The sequence below is a fragment of the Tauraco erythrolophus genome, chromosome 10, assembly GCF_009769465.1.
Source record: "Tauraco erythrolophus isolate bTauEry1 chromosome 10, bTauEry1.pri, whole genome shotgun sequence".
Taxonomy (NCBI): Eukaryota; Metazoa; Chordata; class Aves; order Musophagiformes; family Musophagidae; genus Tauraco; species Tauraco erythrolophus.
Genome location: NC_141474.1, coordinates 31,517,682 through 31,535,081, shown reverse-complemented (window position 1 = coordinate 31,535,081; position 17,400 = coordinate 31,517,682). Strand labels below are relative to the sequence as shown.

The following is a 17,400-nucleotide window of genomic DNA, read 5'->3' as shown; positions in this document are numbered from 1 at the left end:
CTCACCAGATGGCTCGCTCTTCGGGCGGCTGTTTTTAGTGCTTACCTATCTGCGCCTCGACTTCTGATAGTCATGTGAATTTGGGAAGGGAAAAAAGAAAAGACTTGAACAACAACTAACAGGAAAAAAAAACTTATCAAGAAGTTTCCTTTTCACATGCTATCTGAAAACACAGATAATACACTCAAGAAGCATTCTGAACCTTCTTAGAAAGGAGAGAAATCAAGAAATAGGGGCAGCCAGAAATGTGGAAAGTTCCTTGGTATCCGAATAGTATGGAAAACTCGGTCAGTGCTCCCTCTGCCCCAGAGACAGAAGGAGACACACTGGAGACCAGAAGACTACATTGCCTGACATTTTGGCTCGCTTCCAGTTTCACTGCATGATGAAGAGCAGGTAGTTTCCACTTAAACTTTCTCCTTCCTAAACCAGTGGTATTTAAAAGATGGTGAATCTGTCTAAATTTAGCAATTGGAATCTATCATCTGATTTCGCTCTCTCACTTTTAGGAATGGACAGCTAAACAAAACAGCTGGTACTTTTGCCCTACCTGTGCAGTAAATAAACATGTGAATATATAAATAAACTAGTGAGGCATTTTACAAATGTGTGATATTTCTTCTCTGGAGTTTTTCAGTCTGGTACAATCCTACTAACTGTTGTGATTTATTTTGCAAGTTGAATGGGATCCAGCTCCTGGGAGTATAGAATTCTGCCTAAAAAATTTTCTCAAACTTGATTGCATGAAGAAGCCCAAAAGTGTGACCCATCTGCATTCTCAAGACTTGCAAGCAAGAAAGCAAATGGGGAGCACTCTAAACGAATTTTTTAAAAAGCATGTAAGAAACATCTTACAAAAGCCTTTCTCAGATTTGCAGATACTTGACGTAGACCAGCGTGGTAACGCTTACACGCTAAAATAAAAGGTAGGCCATTTATCCCCAGAGCCTTGGAACCTGTCATGATAGCATTTGCCCGGGGGGACAGCACCCAGCGCTCCCTCTCTAGTAACCCTCACTTAGAATGATAAGCAGGTCAGAAGCAAATCCAAAGCATGATGAGGTCAAAATTCTATCTTGTAATTAAGTTGTGGTGAAGGCAAGCAATAGGAGGCAACAGCTCATTTCACAGCAAAAGAGATACGGAAAAGTATCCATTAAAAATAGGTAGGTCTGTAACAAAAATACCCTCCATCAACTACACAAACAAAGTTACTTTCTCCTGATCCTGCCTTTCCTGTTGCAGATCTCTCACCTCCTACTTTGGGCTTCTCATGCCCAGTGCCACCAGTGGTTCCTGTTCCTGCAATGAACTAAAGGGGTCAAGCAACTCACGGAGGTGATGGCACTGCTGATACCAAAGCTGTGACCTGCATGGATATGGCCAGAAGTGCATCATCTCTTCCAGACAGGGATACCAGTTTTGGAAGGAACCAGAAAGACAAGTGCCACCTCAAACAGGCAAGCTGGGTATCTTCATGGAAAAAGCCAGGCTTTTTTTTTTCCCCATCACTCTATTTTTCTTCATTTTCTTCCTATGGCTAAGGCTTGATGAACATCCATTTCATTTTCCCCACTGCTAGTGTCTGTTGCTCTCACATCCTGGCCCCACTTAACTACATCGATATCCTTCCATACCACAGAATCCCACTCTCCCCATCAGTGGTTTCATTTCCTCTCCTCCCTATCTCCTCTTATTCCCAGCGGAGAGTGCTTCGCTCCCCATCTGATTTGAATTCCTCCCTCCCTCCGTGGGTGGTGAAGCACTCGGAGTAATGGCATTTTAAAAGTGAACAGAGAAGGTAGGTAGACTCAAATCTGAGTGGGAGTACAGATAAAGTACAGTGTTAGTGGGCGCCTTCAACCTCAAGACCAGAAGTTCCCAAACTTCTCTGGGGCATGAACAGGGCCTGAGGGCTGGATGCTTCCTCCTGGACATACGTATTGATGGCAACTACCGCAGCCAAAACCAGTGCGGTGTTATATATATGAATAGATTACATTTAATATTTAATCTTTATTTATCATTGCTATATCGTATAATTATATGATACCATTAACATATCACAGATCACAGAAGACTGAGAAAGAAGTTACTTAGAAAGATTACCTAGAAGAAAAAAAAAAGTAAAAATTGAAAAAGTGTGTTTCCATTTCATTTTAGCATTTGTGGGCACAGACTTCTTACCATGAAACGCACCTATGCCATTAATAGTGCCCTTTCTACGACAAATCACTGAATGTATCATTTTTCAACTCATGCCTTATCAGCCCCTGTCTTTTCTGATAATTCTTGTCTTAGCCCTGTGGAGATTGTCTTAGCTCATGCACCACCAACACAAACCCCTTTTAATTACAGAGTGATTGGAACCAGTGGTCACGTAGCCACACTACAGCCCATGTCTCAGTGACATTTTTGTTCTGAGTCACAATTTGATTCAAGGCAAGAAATAAAATTCTTACCAATGGAAGTTCTCCAGTATTCTTTATCACCTGAGCACACAAAACAGAAAAGCTACAGCATGAATTTGTCCAGAACTTGATGTGCTTAACAAATAGTATGTTGTTCAATGACTTTATTCAGAACACCTACATGTTTTGTTCCTGTTACTGGTACAGCTCTTGCATGTGACAGAGACTCATTTTTCAACAGAGGAGAGAGAAGGAGAGGGAACAGCTTATGGACTTTTAAGCATGTCTTTTTTCCAAGAGGTGAATATAAGAACAGCAATATGGGGCTCCATAACAGCTTTGTCTCAGTGACTTCTTTTAAACTTGTTTAGCCTATAATTGAAGGATAATTTTTCTTCTTGCCAACTCTGTCAGCTCACACGGACATCAGAAAACCCAACAGTGTTCTTTCTGGATTATGTTTCATCACCAGCAAAGAATTCTGAAAACTACATTTTCCTCTGTGTGCATGAGTATAACCCTTAAAATTACGGCCTTGGTTACATTTGCGCGATACCCCGTACCCTGCAAAAACGCTGCGGTGCGTACGTACCCACCGGTCACTGTAGGCACTGAGGTGTCGGGCTTTCTGCTCCGGCCATGAAGTGACAGCTTTGCCACCACCGAAGCTGCCCAGCTGGTTCGCTCAGCTGAGACTGACATCTGATGTTCAGAGCTGCCCAGCGCATCCCCCAGAGCCGTCTCTGTGTAGCTGCACGCACCCCTGGGATTTCGGCAGACGTAAGCTACGCCGGCCTGAAGCGAGCATCTTCTGCTCAGGGAAAGGTGCATTATGCATCTGCACTGCCATCCAACTTCCATGGGTACACATCTGCTCCAACCACCTTTTATGTGCTTCCTGCCTGATCAGGATGAACAGGGACAGAAATAAGGAACTACAGAGCTAAAACCTCAAGTCTCTGAAGAGCTAGTAAAGACCAGTGTTCTCTACACACCCTAAAGAGTGCATTATACAACAGCCCAAAAGAGCTCAGGCTGACATAAAAATCCTACAGTCTGTTATAGGACTGAGAGAAAACTGAGCAGACAGAAGGCCAGGTTGGATGAGGCTTTGGGCAACCTGGTGTACTGAAGGGTTTCCCTGCCCATGGCAGGGGGGTTGGAACTAGATGATCTTTGAGGTCCCTTCCAACCCAAACCATTCTATGATTCTATGTTGTGCTGCCTTTTCGGAGGAGTCACCTCTTATGTTGAAAAATGTATTTAGACCCCATAAAACTTCTGTTTTCCTCTGGTCATGCTTTTTCTGTGTCTGAACCTGTCACAGTTCAGATTGCCATGGCATAAGTAAAGAGACCACAAGTGACAGGGAAAACAAAACATGTGCCAATGTTACATATAAAAATATTGATGATAAAAACTCTTCTAAAAACTCAGTTTTGAGCAAACTGACATTGCAGGTTTTTTCACTTGGATTGCAGGCAGAGGCCAGCAAAATTTACAGTAACAAACATTTTAATTCTCACTCAAGTCAGAGAGTGACTCAGCACTGCAAGGAAAAGCAAGGCTAAACGTTGTGAAGTTTTGACAAACCCCGCCAAGGAATGAGCGAGCAGGAGTTCAACTTGGAAGCAGACACAGAGTTTGCATCTGAGGAAAACTGTGCTGATTTTATTTTGTCACAGGGCAGTCTCGCTGCAAAGTCAAATCCCACATGCATATTGAATCCAGTGCCAAATAATTCCCTTCTGTGTATAAAACCGGTCAAAGAATTCCAGGAAGTCCTTCCTTACCAAGGAAGCTAATTCGAAGGCCCCAGATGATACATACAAAAAAAATAACTTTCCTTCCATCTTTCTCAATCGCAGGCACCTCTTTCTGGCTTCAGGGCGACTCCACCACTATTTTCAGACTTCTCATCTTTCACCCGTATCCACAAGACAGCTGGCCCTGATGAACTCACCAGCCCAGCCTCTGCTTGTCTCCGGCTTGGGATAACTTGTACTGCTTACAGATTCCGTTTCTTGAGAGCAACCCCTCAGATAACCTGCACACTCAGATAACCCCCGGTTCCCTTCCTGCATCTCTTCACAGATCTGTCGATTTGCCCAGCTTCTGGAGGAGACACTCCGAAACCAGGAGCAGAGGGGTCAGATGAGGGGTATTGGAGATAAGGAAGATGGAGTGATCTAGGGCAGGGAAGGAGGAAAGGCAGGAGGTTATGCAGGACCAGAGGATGGAGCTGAACTGTAGTGGAAGATGCTCTGGGGCAAACTTGCAGTGTGGCCTGCAAACCTCTGATCACCACAGCTGGAAAATCCCAGTGCCAATCTCTTTAGTTTCTACACTTATGTACAAGAAAAGAATGGACATTTTTCTTCCTCTGGCTAATTCTTATGCAAATAGAGGCAAGGTCCAGTTATAAGAATCTGTTGCTCCCTTGTCCAGGTTCATGTCAAGTCTCTGCTTTACAGATACCAAAACATGAGCACATCACGGCTGGGAAGAAACACTTCGTTCCAGATCCAGTCTGGAACAAGAGATGAAAGCTGGCGGTTGGAGCAGCAGCTGGCATAACCTCAAATCTTCAGGAGAAGCCATCAAGGGACATGAAGACTGATCTCTTCCTCTGCCTATTGCAACACATCTGCTTGGGCTGAGATTCCAGGCCATTCCCTTACTGACAAACGTCAGCAAGCAGCGTGTGCTTTGAAGGCTAGTACATCCGTGTCCTACTCATGCTCACTCCAGGGGTTCCTGTTTCATATCCTGTTCTGATTGCTCTACATTTATCACGTAAATTAATTTCAAGTACACACAGGGGAAAAAAAAATCAAGTTGGTATGCATAAAGATAATAATGTAGGAGAATTTGTTGGGAGTTATAATAAAGCTCAGTGTTAAAGCCACACTCCCACTACGCAAACACACGGGCGGTACAACATCATGAGTTGTATTTCAGGTGAAAGTTAAGGTGCAAAAATAAGCCATTTGGTTTCCAGCAACCTTCTAACGTGCACCTTCAGAGACCTCCCAACTTTCAGAGTCCTTACAAACACCACAAACTGAATGCTAGAGCCAGCAACTCTATCCACCCAAATAAACTGCATTGATGTCCGTCCTTCAGAGGCCACGGACCTCTGTGAGACCAGAACAGTGAGCACTTCCAGATACAAGCACGGCAATGACTTTGAAGGGAAACGTTTCTCTCAAACAGTCGGAACATGTTGCAGAACTTTGGAAACGTCCTATTTCTCACCTGTTAGGAAGAAGTGTTTCACTTTCTGATCAACAGATCTTATTGCATCTGAAGGCCACAGGGCTGCAGGGACAGTGCTCTGATGAGGCGGCCTGCACAGCCCTTTTTGCCATCAGAGAGCTCCTGAAGGCCGTGCCGCCTGTGCCTGCTATTCTTGAAAGCAGAGATGGGATTACAGGCTTCTCCGGGGTGTCCTCAACTCACACCCACAGAGACCCAACATGCAGTTCTCTGCCGACATGATTGTTCCTACCGTCCACTCCTGTGCTGGGCACTAATCCAGGGAAGTTAAAAAACCCTCCCCCATGACACCCACTCAGCACTACAGTATCTGTTTCCCAGTCCTCCTGACAAGTGTGCCTGTTCTTCTGTTCTAATACTGTCCTAAACGCAACAGTATGCCCCTAAGTTAAGCAGCAAAGGAGGATAATTCAAACTAAGCATTTACCTGCAAGCAATTTTCCAACAAAAGAGGCAAAAAGATGTCCCAGCCCAAACTCAATAGAGCATCACAGTGACTGTCTTCAGTGCCTGTGACCCTCTAATAACAGTGACCACGTCAGGACATCGAGGGCTACTTCAGCAATCGGATTTGAAATATTTCATGCAATAGAACACCAAGTGCAGGCTGTTTGGCTCTCGTTTTCATGCTGTAGGTCAAAAATGTTTCGAGGAATTTATCTGACTTGCAATCAGTAAATAAGCAAGTCCTAAGACACTTGATATGGGAAATGTATTTCCTAGATAGAAATATATTCCCATACTATCTCCAAAAGGAGTGTAAGTCTTCAGTGAATAACACAATAGTCCTACTCCTATAGCCTACCCAAATTGTCTCAGAGATCACCGACACCCACCAGGCAAGAACTGCAGCACACAGTTACTGCTATTTTTCCATAAGTTCTGAGAACAGACCAAACTCCCAGAGTTACTCAGTTAACGCTATAGCTCCCTGCACCAAGGGCGTGCTCCTGTGAGCAACGTTTACACCTTCTGTCAGCTCTAAAGGTGCAAGGAGTAGAGTATTTCCATTTAAAAGACTTTGGTTCTAGTTCCTATTCCAAGCTAATCTCCATTGACAAACAGCATTTCTCATTTCGAAGTTGGGCTTTAAGATTCACATGCATTTCCTCTCAATCTCTCCAAGACAACACGAAGATCTTTTTCCTTCCAACTTCCAATAGGAGATGTGCCCTAAAAAAATCTCCCGGATCATCTTAATGACACCGTAAGGATTCTCCCAGCTAAGGGAAAGAGGGAGGTGTATACCACATGAAAAAAAGGATTCGTCCTGCATCATCAGTTCTCCTTAGAAACTTAGAGGAGACTGTTTTGTGTACGCAACGCTGTCTCTGTTACACACTTCTTTAAAGTCTGAGGAAAAGGACGTTGCGAAAGGGAACTCCTACAGCTCACAGCTGATGTAGTCTGCCTTTAGGTCAACCCAGATGGAGGAGATAGGGCCCTCACAGCCCACTTCACCTTCACCCCTCCCCTTCTGGGAAGGGTTTCACCAGTGTCCCAGAGCAGATGTTCAAGTGTGCTGCATTCTTGAAGCATAAACCCCTCTTATTTCCCTACAGGCACAGCAGATCCAAGTGGATCGCAGGGAAGGTTATTTGTGTCCATTCATAGCACCTTCACAATTCAAGCTGAAGAACGAACCAGGACATAAATGCATCTGAGGAACCAAAGAATATAGTTTTCTCAGCCACCAAAAATGCTCTGCTCTTTTTGATCTTCATTTATGTCTTTCTACCTCCTAAAAGAAATCTCGTATGGTGCTTACATATATTTAACTGTTTCTAATAATAAAGAACTATTAAGAGTTTACACTTCCCTGAACACTACCTGAAGGCTTCAAATTTATTCGGACAGGAAAGCACATACCTTTTCAAAGATAAATGATATGACTACAGAATCGGATATAATTAATATAGCGTGTCCTCATTCTCAAAGGTGGGAGTGGGGGGGAAGAGAGAGACTATCACCATGAAATACCAGCCACAGATTAGACAGAGTATGAAAGAAAAAGATGAAACTGTGGATTATGGCTCTTGTTCAGATACACATCTTTAGCGGAGTAAATCTCACCTAATAAGCCATTTTTTGCTCCATCAACCTACCACTAATCTCTGGTAATGGTGTTCCAAGTTATCGGCTGAGTTGAAATCCATGGAAAATGCACACAGCGTGCAGATCCTGGATACCTGTATTTGGGACGCTGTTGACACAGCAGAGGCTCGGTGTACTCCTGCCCCAGCCATGTTTCCTGTTTCTATAAATACTCTGTTTGAAAGGGGGCTACTATGGGCACACACGTGCAGTTTATGGCCAGTTTTGTGCCAACATAAATCAAGCCCAAATGCCACCTCGGTGACATAATGTAAGACTGACGCTTAAGGGAGTCCACGTACATAAGTAAGTGGGTTCCAAAGTAATTAATTTGAGGAGCCCACTTACATTTCAATCTCACAACCAGACAGACTGCCTCGTGGTTCCCTCGGCTTTTTAATGTCAAACTCTCCAAATTTCACTCTTCCATTTCCTTCACTTCCTCACCTTTCAGGGTCAGAGCTCAACACCGCAAAGGGAAATGAAACAGAGAAAAACAAAACAAAACAGGCTGCGAAGCAGATTGAAGCCATGTTTGACATTCAGAGGTACACAGTTCCTTTTTCAGCTACAGGTATGAAGTAATAATACTTTTGTGTCCACAACTCACAGTATAAACACTTTTTTTTAAAAAAATAGAAGTTTTCTACATGCATCCTCACTTAAAAAACGTCATGGCTTTTTAAGCGTATTCTATGTTCAAATCAGCTGAATTCTAAATTGCTTTTTTTTACTTAGAAATGGTCTGGGAAGTAGACGAAAACCCTCTTACACTTCCCTCCACTCTTGGTGCCCTAAATGCACCGTCTCTGAAGGGAAGCTGTCTGCAGAGCAAGCCATGGCAATGTGTGCTTCTGCTTGTTAGAGAGGATGGATGGGTCCACTCTGCTCTGCCTGCCAAATGTCTTCTCCTGAGTGGGACCGAGACAATTGCCATCAGACTGTAGCTTTTGCAGGATTCCTGCTCTGACTGTGCCTTGAACACCAGTCTGCTCAGAGAAACTAACTTGCTAAAGTCGGGGTCCAATTTGTTTCCCAGGAAAATCAGAAAATCAACTCTTACCACCTTCTGTGGAGGCTGGATCAAATGTAAATGAAGAGACATGCAGTTAGTCATGGGATAAAATGGCCCATCCTGATTCAAGAGGAGAGATGTTTTATGGGAGGCAATTAGCTTCTGCTTATCCAATTTGTATACGCTGCCCTGAGTCAGTGGGCATGAGGCCATTTAGCAATTCATGGGATCAACCTTAAACCAAGGATTCCCATGTTTTCACAGCAGAGAAAGCTGGAACGGTTTCACACGGACAACACAAAGGTTATTAGCTTGGTCTCGCATTTCTCCCTATAATATGCTCATACCTCATGCCGAGGTCAGAGGGATTACAGCATATTTCTGCAGATCCTAGTCTATCCTTAAACCGCAGTGTTTCCGCATTTGTTTACGCAATACCAGTGCAGAACTTCTTTCTATCAGACACACTGCTTCAGTCTTCATGGCTTTTAAAGAAGTGAGGACAGTGATAACATGGACATTTCCAAGAAGATCTCCTCTGGTTCGTTTAAAATGTTCAGCCTCACTTTTGGAAGGGATTTCAGCCTTTTTTTTTGAAATAAAATATGCAGAGAGTTAAGTTTCTTATAAGAATCTCCTTTATTTTAGAGGAGAAAATGTAATGATTGTAAGATTTAAATGTTTATGTAAAAACAACGAACAGGTAGAATAACCAAACAAAGCCATTAAACGAGACTAAACTTCGCAGATACAATTTAACTTAATTCATGCTCATACATGACCATCTTCCACATGTCAGAAGACAACTCAGTCTTCAGAAAAAATCAAAATAAATGTTCAGCACATTTAAAGGACGGACTGTAGCTCAGAGGTGAAACAAAAGTAGCTTTTGAACAAGTCATCCCAAATTTAGATCCGAACTCTTCTTCTGCTGCAAGGCAAATGGACGATTCTTCCAGCCCAGAGGTGTGAGAGTCCTGAAAGAAAACGCACTTGCAGTAATCAGCCACATTTAGCACAGTAACAAACAAGATGAGAGTGGAGGAGTTAGAATGAACGTGCAAGTAGGTAAGAAATGCAGCATAGACTTGAGGCTGGTCTAAATTCTTGTGAGATTTTAGTAAAATAAATGTCCTCCATCACATCCTGTCTCTTGCATTCATGATAATTTTGCAATTTCCAAATTTTTACCAGCTAAAAAGAGAATACTGTACTTTGCACGTGATGGTAGGATACCCTATGCTGATGAGATGATATCCTATGCCAGATTAGGGATCTCTCTGGTCCTTCTTCTATCTGTGGTTGTAACCACTAACAAAAATTTAACAAAAAAAGCAAAGCAAAGTTTGTAACAGGCAGCTATGGGCAAATCTGCCCACAAGAAGTTCTTCTTCTTCTCCCTAAAAGCCAAAGCCTGATTTGCATCCTGTAGTAATTCCTGTGCCTTACACAACTCTTCATTATTTTCAATCCTTGCTGTAGTCACTGTAAGTGTCCTCATAAACTGGATAAATGCACCATTTTCAGGGTTCTCCTGAGTTCTTCCTGGTGATATTTTGTGGCAATTAATTTGGTTTCAGATCCGGATACCTTCTAAGATGCCTTAATCCACTGCACATTCTGGCTTCACTGCAAAGCTCCTCAAATTTGTACGTGTTAAGTCCAGACAAGCCACTCTGAAAACACAGACAGGTGCCCACAGGAGGGGCAAAAATGCAAGAATTTCCCATGCTCTCCCAGCCAGCTGGTAAATACGTGGCCCGGCTCCCTGCCCACCAGCTCCTGCCACATATCTGGGCAGAGGAGGTTTGAATCCAGCCAGTTATTCTTCCTTACCCCGCTCCAGGGAGCTGCATCCACCAGACACCAATCCCAGGCAATGTGGAGTGGAAGCCCACCTTCCTGCTGCCCCTGAGAACTAGCTTCAGTGAGGAGTGAGGGACAGAGGAAGAGGGAGCAGAGGCAGCAGGGACACTCCTTGCAGCCTCTGCTACTCCCAGAAATTGCGTTCTTGGGGAGAAGGGGCAGGGAGCCTGAATTAGTGGTTTTAAAGTTGGGGGAAGAGGTGGAACAAGTCTTAAGAGTATGTGGGAGGACATGGGGAAGAAACCCAGAGAACTGCTGATATAGATCCTTAGGTCAGTATAATCAGCGAAGGATCATGCAATAAGCCAGGAATTAAATCCTGGCTTGAGCAATGATTTTGTGCCACTAGTAAAATCCCGTGGGGAGTAGTCATTGACAGGGTAGGCTTAGCCGGGGTTTTTCATATTTAGGAGCACAGGCAGCTAAAGAGCTGAGGGGAAATGATTTAGGAGGACAGAGCTACATGCATATTGCTAGGTTAAACAACAAGTAAGGGCAGACATAACAGCCTACAAATACCCACAGGAGTAAACGTCAAGGAGTGTGAGGCGTTGTTTTGAACAGCAGGATAAATTTCCTCGGACTGAAGTGCAGTGGCTTGCAATACACTTGCCCAAACAGCTGAAGTTTTCTTGGTCATGAGCAGGTAAAGCACAAGCAAACGAAAAGCAGGGAACAATTTTGTGTTGCTGGACAGGTGAAAGAGAGTATTCAAATCTGTCCCATGTTAGATGAGCTCCACTTCTCCACCACCGGAGAAGCTATCTGCAGTGTTCAGCAAAGCACAGGAGTTGGAGACAGCATTCTGCTCTTCCCCTTACCATTTTTGTGATAGCAGGAATTACAGACCTTATTTCCTCAAGACAGTTTCAAGTTGATTGTATAAACGAAGAAGTCACATAGCTGCTATTGCAAAGGAATAAGCACACAAGATCACTCATAGCTAGAAAGACTATTTACCACAGCAGTTTCACTACAATTAACATCAAATTCATCCTGCATAGATGAAGAGCGTTAAAATTGCACCCTATCTCATGCCCACTTCAGCCCCTGAAATAGCTCTTAAATGGACTTGAACTTTTTTCTGGGCTGAGAACCTGCACGAGAGGTGAGAACCAGCCCCAGGTCATGTTTGAGGGAGCTAAAGATTTCAGTAGGAGGCCTGGGGGTTGTGTCTGATGTTCCGCATGGGGAAAAGAGCTGCTGGGGCTATGCTGAGCAGGAATGCAAGGGAAAGGGAAGGAACACAAAGTAAAACGCAAACAAACAAAAAGGACCGTTGTATTTTGTTCCACAGCATGGCATTGCAACTGTGGCAGGTTCAAGAAACAAGAGGCTACAACTAGGAACGCAGAAAGGGAGAATGGGATTGCCTCTGAATCCCTCAGATTGCAAAATTATTGCCTAAATAAAGGAAATAAATACAAGTAAAGGGGTAAAAAGAGCTCCTACAAAGTCTTGAATTGTGGTAAGGGGGAGGGGAAAGGAAAACGAAAACAAAGCAAACACACAGCCACAGGAAACAAGTGTAACCCTAAGATACCTTCTATCTCCCTCTTTTCTGGTAGATGTCTCGTTCTCAATCCCTGTGGATTGGTTTCTGCACTTCCTGCCCTGATTGAGACACGGGATCACTAACGCAGAGAGTTGCTTAACTCAGGGGTAGCAGGAACCTAATTCTCACTTAGCCCTGACTCCTGAAAAACAATCCCAACACTGGTGTCCAGTGACAAGAAAGAAGAGACTGACTGTTCCTTGGCCCCTGCATGGAAGAAGAAGCTAAATCCCCTGCGAATGCCCCAAAAACTATACAAGACTTCACATTTTTTTCAGAATGCAAAAGTGAGACGTGGGAAAGAAAAAAGAGGACCCACGCATGACTCCTGTGGGGAGGGGGTCGGGGACTGAGAGAAACCCAGGAAAGCTGGAGGAGGGGAATTGTTTTGGTTGAGCACCATGAGGTGGGTCAGTTGATGGCTATGTGGTTTCAGTGCATGCACACAACAAAACACATTGCTAAAGTGTCATAAAGAGATGAGACGGATTTCAGAACTATCTAAAAACAAACTGCAATTTGTCTCCCAGGAAAGCGCTGACCATCCTAGAGGAAAGTCCACTCAATGCCACAACAACATTCCAAAGCATTTTGGAGATTAAGGAGTAGATTAAGAAAAAATTCAGGTACAAAAAACAAAAAAAGCTGAGGAACTCTTTTTGTCAAAGAGTTTACAAGTGGCAGGAAAAAACGTATTGAAGAAGGAAGACCTTATAATTAAATCCTTAACTTGAGATTCAGGTTCTTCTTCTCACCTTAGCTTAATGCCTAAAACACATTCACAACAGGAGGTGACTTATAAATTTGTAACCACTATGTTCCTTAAGGGTGCACGATACAACACAAAATTGCATAATCCATGGCATGCTGTCAGGAGGCTACAGTGGGAACAGCTGACTGACTATGCAGTAGCATCGCTCCTGTGGTGAACATATCTATGAAAATCCAGGCAGCGTCACGGTACACAAGCTTATGCCAGGGAGAGATTCTGAGTCTATTGTGTCTGTTTCTGTGTTGAGGAAGGGAAGTGTTTTCCACCTTCCAGATTTGTTTGGGGCTTTTTAGTAGGAAGCTAAAACAATTACCTGAGCAGAGCCACACAGATTGTAAACTTTGGTTCTCCCAAAGAAGCATTTTCTGCTGTACAATACCTTCCACTGAGCGAGACACTTTCTGCCCTTTACTTTTGTTTCATCAGTTTTTTGGTGTGTCACAACACATCACACTAAAAACCGAGGCAGGAAACAAAAAGAAGGAAAGAATCCTTATTGTCGATCTTTACTTCTGCCTGGAATCCCTTTCTGGATGTTTACAGCATCTCATAAAGTTGCTGAAAAATGCTTGCTGTATTTTTAATTGTCATTTTAAATGCCAAAAGCCAGAAGTCTTGCTTATATTGTATGTGAACACAGTGTCTGCTTATGTTCAAACCCTCAGGCACTTTAAATAACTCCACTGTACACAGAGAACGTTGTTCATTTTGGTTTTACAATTTTGGCCTGTGTAGAAGGAGCTCTAATGTCTTGAGAACATAAATGTATGTTCATAACCACGGAGCAAGATCACAGCTGGAATCTACCTGAGCCTTGGATCATATTTCAGCAGTGACACGAAGCGAAAAAGCAGCTTATTTCTCTGTTTAATTTACAAGAGCTACAAGTGGAACGGCGCATACTAGACTTACTGACGTAACGCACAGGTGAGTGCGTGCTACAGGTCCACCTCTGTGCCTGATCCACAGGGAATATCAGACTCTTTCGGCCAGACTTAAGAGCTGTTACCGCTGTAGCCCTAGAGGAACCTGGTCCGAACCCTGGTGTGTTAGCAAAGGTGGCAGCTGCCGTAACAGGCTTCTGTGTAGGCTACAAACTTGGGGCATAAAATGAGGTGTTTTTTATTGATTCCAGTGAGTTTTGTACCAAGCCTCTATGGTTCTGTCTTAAAGAATAAGCCATTACAGAGAATTCATAAGCCAATTTGCTTTTTTCTTTCAAGGATTAAACAGGAGCAGATCGTAATTTCCTTTAAATGCATCTATTATTCATCAGTATTCAGTAAGTTTTATTATGGGCCTAAAACCAACAGCATATATATCTTCATACTCGATTCCCATCTGCTCCCTACCTGTGTTCTGAAACTCACATTTTATGTTTAGATGTGATTGACCACGAAAGTCACAGAGTAGTAGGTGTTCCCTGAGTAGAGACACAGACAAGTATCTGGCCAATGTTCATTTTTCACATTAGCTCGCTATAATAATCCTACATGGAATTTTGCCACTTCCTTTTTGTAGGAATCTCTGCAAGTAGGTTAGTGTACTGGGGCTTGCAGAAAGCTGACAGACAGTATTTATGAACAGAGAGGAAGTAAATTAATTACAGTGTTTGATTCAACATTGGAGAAAGGCTTTTTGCAGTGTTTTTTCACCCACAGTAATAAGAGAAGGTCCAGTCCCTTCTCTAGTCCAGCCACATTAACAGACAAGGAAAATTCTGCTGAGTTAGTTTGAACTACAGACAGAGGGCCAAGGGAAGAGATGCTTCATGTCTCAGTGTGCATCCCACACAGCCGGTCTTGCAGTAGCTGCTATTATTTGTAACATGTGCAGAAGAGGAATAGGTGGAGAAATGAAGCCACATACGTAAGGTAACACCCTTTTTTTAAGCAACCACAATTTTTTGCAATGACACGTACAAGGGTCATTTGGGGTTTTCCTTCCCTTGAAGTCTGCGTTTCCTGAGAGGAAGAAGGGCTGAAATACAGGAACAAGTGGCTGCACCATTTCCAGCAGCATAGTAGATCTTCCTCATTGACACACACTCAGGACCTACATCTGAATCTCCAAATTTCCTGGTGTTCTCCCTTTGAAAGGAGGGAAGACTGGGAAGGAGATGGGTGGAGAAGGTGAAGAGGCGGTTCTGTCCTTTTAAAGGCCTTGGAAACACAGCAAAACTGCTCCCATACCCTTAAATCTACCCTAAAAAGTAGGCTGCGATACAAGTGGGAAATAGAAGGGAAAGTTTCAACTAACAAAATGTGCTCGACTGGCTCCAAACTTCTGCTTAAAAAGCTGTTTATAATAAACAACAATTACTTACAGTATCATTGCAGGATCATTAGAGGACTCAGAGATCGAAGAGTACCTGGTTCATCTGGTTGAGACCTGGAAAACACAGAGTCACATGTCAGCAAAAAACACGAGCAATCAACGTGGTTTTTTACGAGGGTTGTTAGAACAGGAGGAAATGTTCAAACCCAGACTGCTGGGTTTGACACCACCCACTCTGTGTCCTAATCCTGGCCAGAGAGAAGAAAAACTGCCATTCACTAGAACACTGCTGATAAAAGAGGGAAGCTTCAATTCACTAAATAACATCAGTTTGTCTGGGTTGTACTGCAGATCACTTTTAAACCTCTAAAAGGGTTAATGGGACCCTAGAGATAATAAAGACATTATGCAGCTGTGTAGGTGCTAGGAAGATGAATATAGGTTGATTTTTACAAACTTAACCTATGCAGAGTGAGTCATAATTTGCACCTTGCGTCATTCAATAAATGGGTCTTTTGAAAGTCAACCCACTGTGAATGGGCTGCTAGCTCTCAAAAAGCAAGAACCCTGCTCTCCTGCCCACAGGCTGCCTCGCTGTGGGATCAGAAAAGCTGTTCTCCCTAGGTTACAATGTGATGGCAATAACAGGATCCAAACAAACAACTACATGTTTGTGGGTTTGCTTTCAAAAGGTCAAAAGGTTTTGACGGAAGTAAATGTTTTTATACCGTGAAAGATTCATTCTTAATCATAAATGTGCATTATTCCCATTGCTACTGCTGCTGCGCCTTGTAAGTTTCTTTCTTGATTCAATTATCCCTCACATCAACGTTTTAATTAATACCTTCATCAGGAAAACCTTGAAAGTTTAGATAAATAACATTTGCTTTTGTGCATTTCAACTGTAAGCTTCTGCGTGAAAAAAAATTTCTATTTTGTAGTCACCCAGGGGAAGGAAAAGCAAGTAGAGAGGAGGTCTACATGTTTGCAGGGATCTCAGCACTGAGGAGACAGAATAATTATCTTTTGTTGCATACGAAAATAGCGAAAAACAAAGTAAACAATAGTCTTTTGTTCTGAACAAGAAAGGCAGGGCTTTAATAGTCTTTAAACGAGATGGAAAATTTCCATCCAAATGGAACCATGGAGTAGGTAGACACATTACAACGTTTTGGAGCTCAGTGATTAAATTTAATACTGTGCCAGACAGTGATTAGCTGATGAAGGGCGTTCATAAATAGAATAGAAACAAGGGAAGTGTGGGCACCAGTGCAGCATTGGGCCTTCAGCGCAGCGTGGTGTTCAGCTTTCCAGTTTAATAACAGGGTCAAATGAAAAAAAGTTTAATTTGATTTATTTCCCTAAGGAAACTCAGTGCAATTGTCAACACAGGCTGACTGCTACATATTACTAGAACTTCAGCAGTCAGGGTCAGATCCAAGAAAAGGGCTTAGGCACCAACTGAAGCACAGAAACATCCTTTTCTTCAGCGTTTTTCCAGCTCACTCACTCAATCCCCCCACTCAGAGTACTGGTACATGTGAATCCCACCAGTAGACACTGAATCCTCCCAGCTCACTGTGCAGGCAAAGCAGCACCCTAATCAAGGCTTCTGAACGCCGGCCTCAGAGCTGGGTGCCTATGTCCTTTACGGACCTTTGCCTTAGTGCATTAAAATACCCTGCTGAGCCCAACACGATGCACTGTCCTTTGGAGGAAATGAAATTTTCACTTCAGTTTCTTCTAAAGGAATGGCTCCAACCCATCACAGTATCTTAAGTATCAGTATCTGAAGTCTCATAAGATTCAGATAAGTCTCACAAAATATAAGCAAAATTAAACTGAGATATATGTGCAGTAGGAGACATGACAGTTCTTCTTTTCTATCACCACCTATTCCTACAGCCCAAGCCAAGGCCATCATCATTTTAATTTGAGAGACACCGTCTTATTTCAAAATCTATTTGGGACCAGATCTGTTCCTAGCTACATTAGTATAAATCTGCTGTCTTCTTGTGGACTTTTTCCAACTATATTCTGGTGTAAGCAACATCAGAGTCTTATTTTGGTGACAAATTGGAGGGTTATGTTCAAGGTGAATGTTGGTGCAGGCCACAGATTTTGGTGAAAT

The 17,400-nt window shown here is 43.0% G+C and overlaps 1 long non-coding RNA gene across 1 annotated transcript in view; it reads right to left on the bottom strand.

The window, feature by feature from the left end:
• Window positions 1–9,472: 9,472 nt before the first annotated feature.
• Window positions 9,473–17,400, bottom strand: part of LOC147528206 (uncharacterized) — a 64,971-nt gene continuing 57,043 nt past the window's right edge. The window contains exons 4-5 of the long non-coding RNA XR_015222368.1: window positions 15,319–15,383; window positions 9,473–9,776 (exon numbers count right to left, since the gene is read on the bottom strand). This is a non-coding gene — a long non-coding RNA (uncharacterized LOC147528206). The remainder of the gene's footprint in view (window positions 9,777–15,318; window positions 15,384–17,400) is intronic.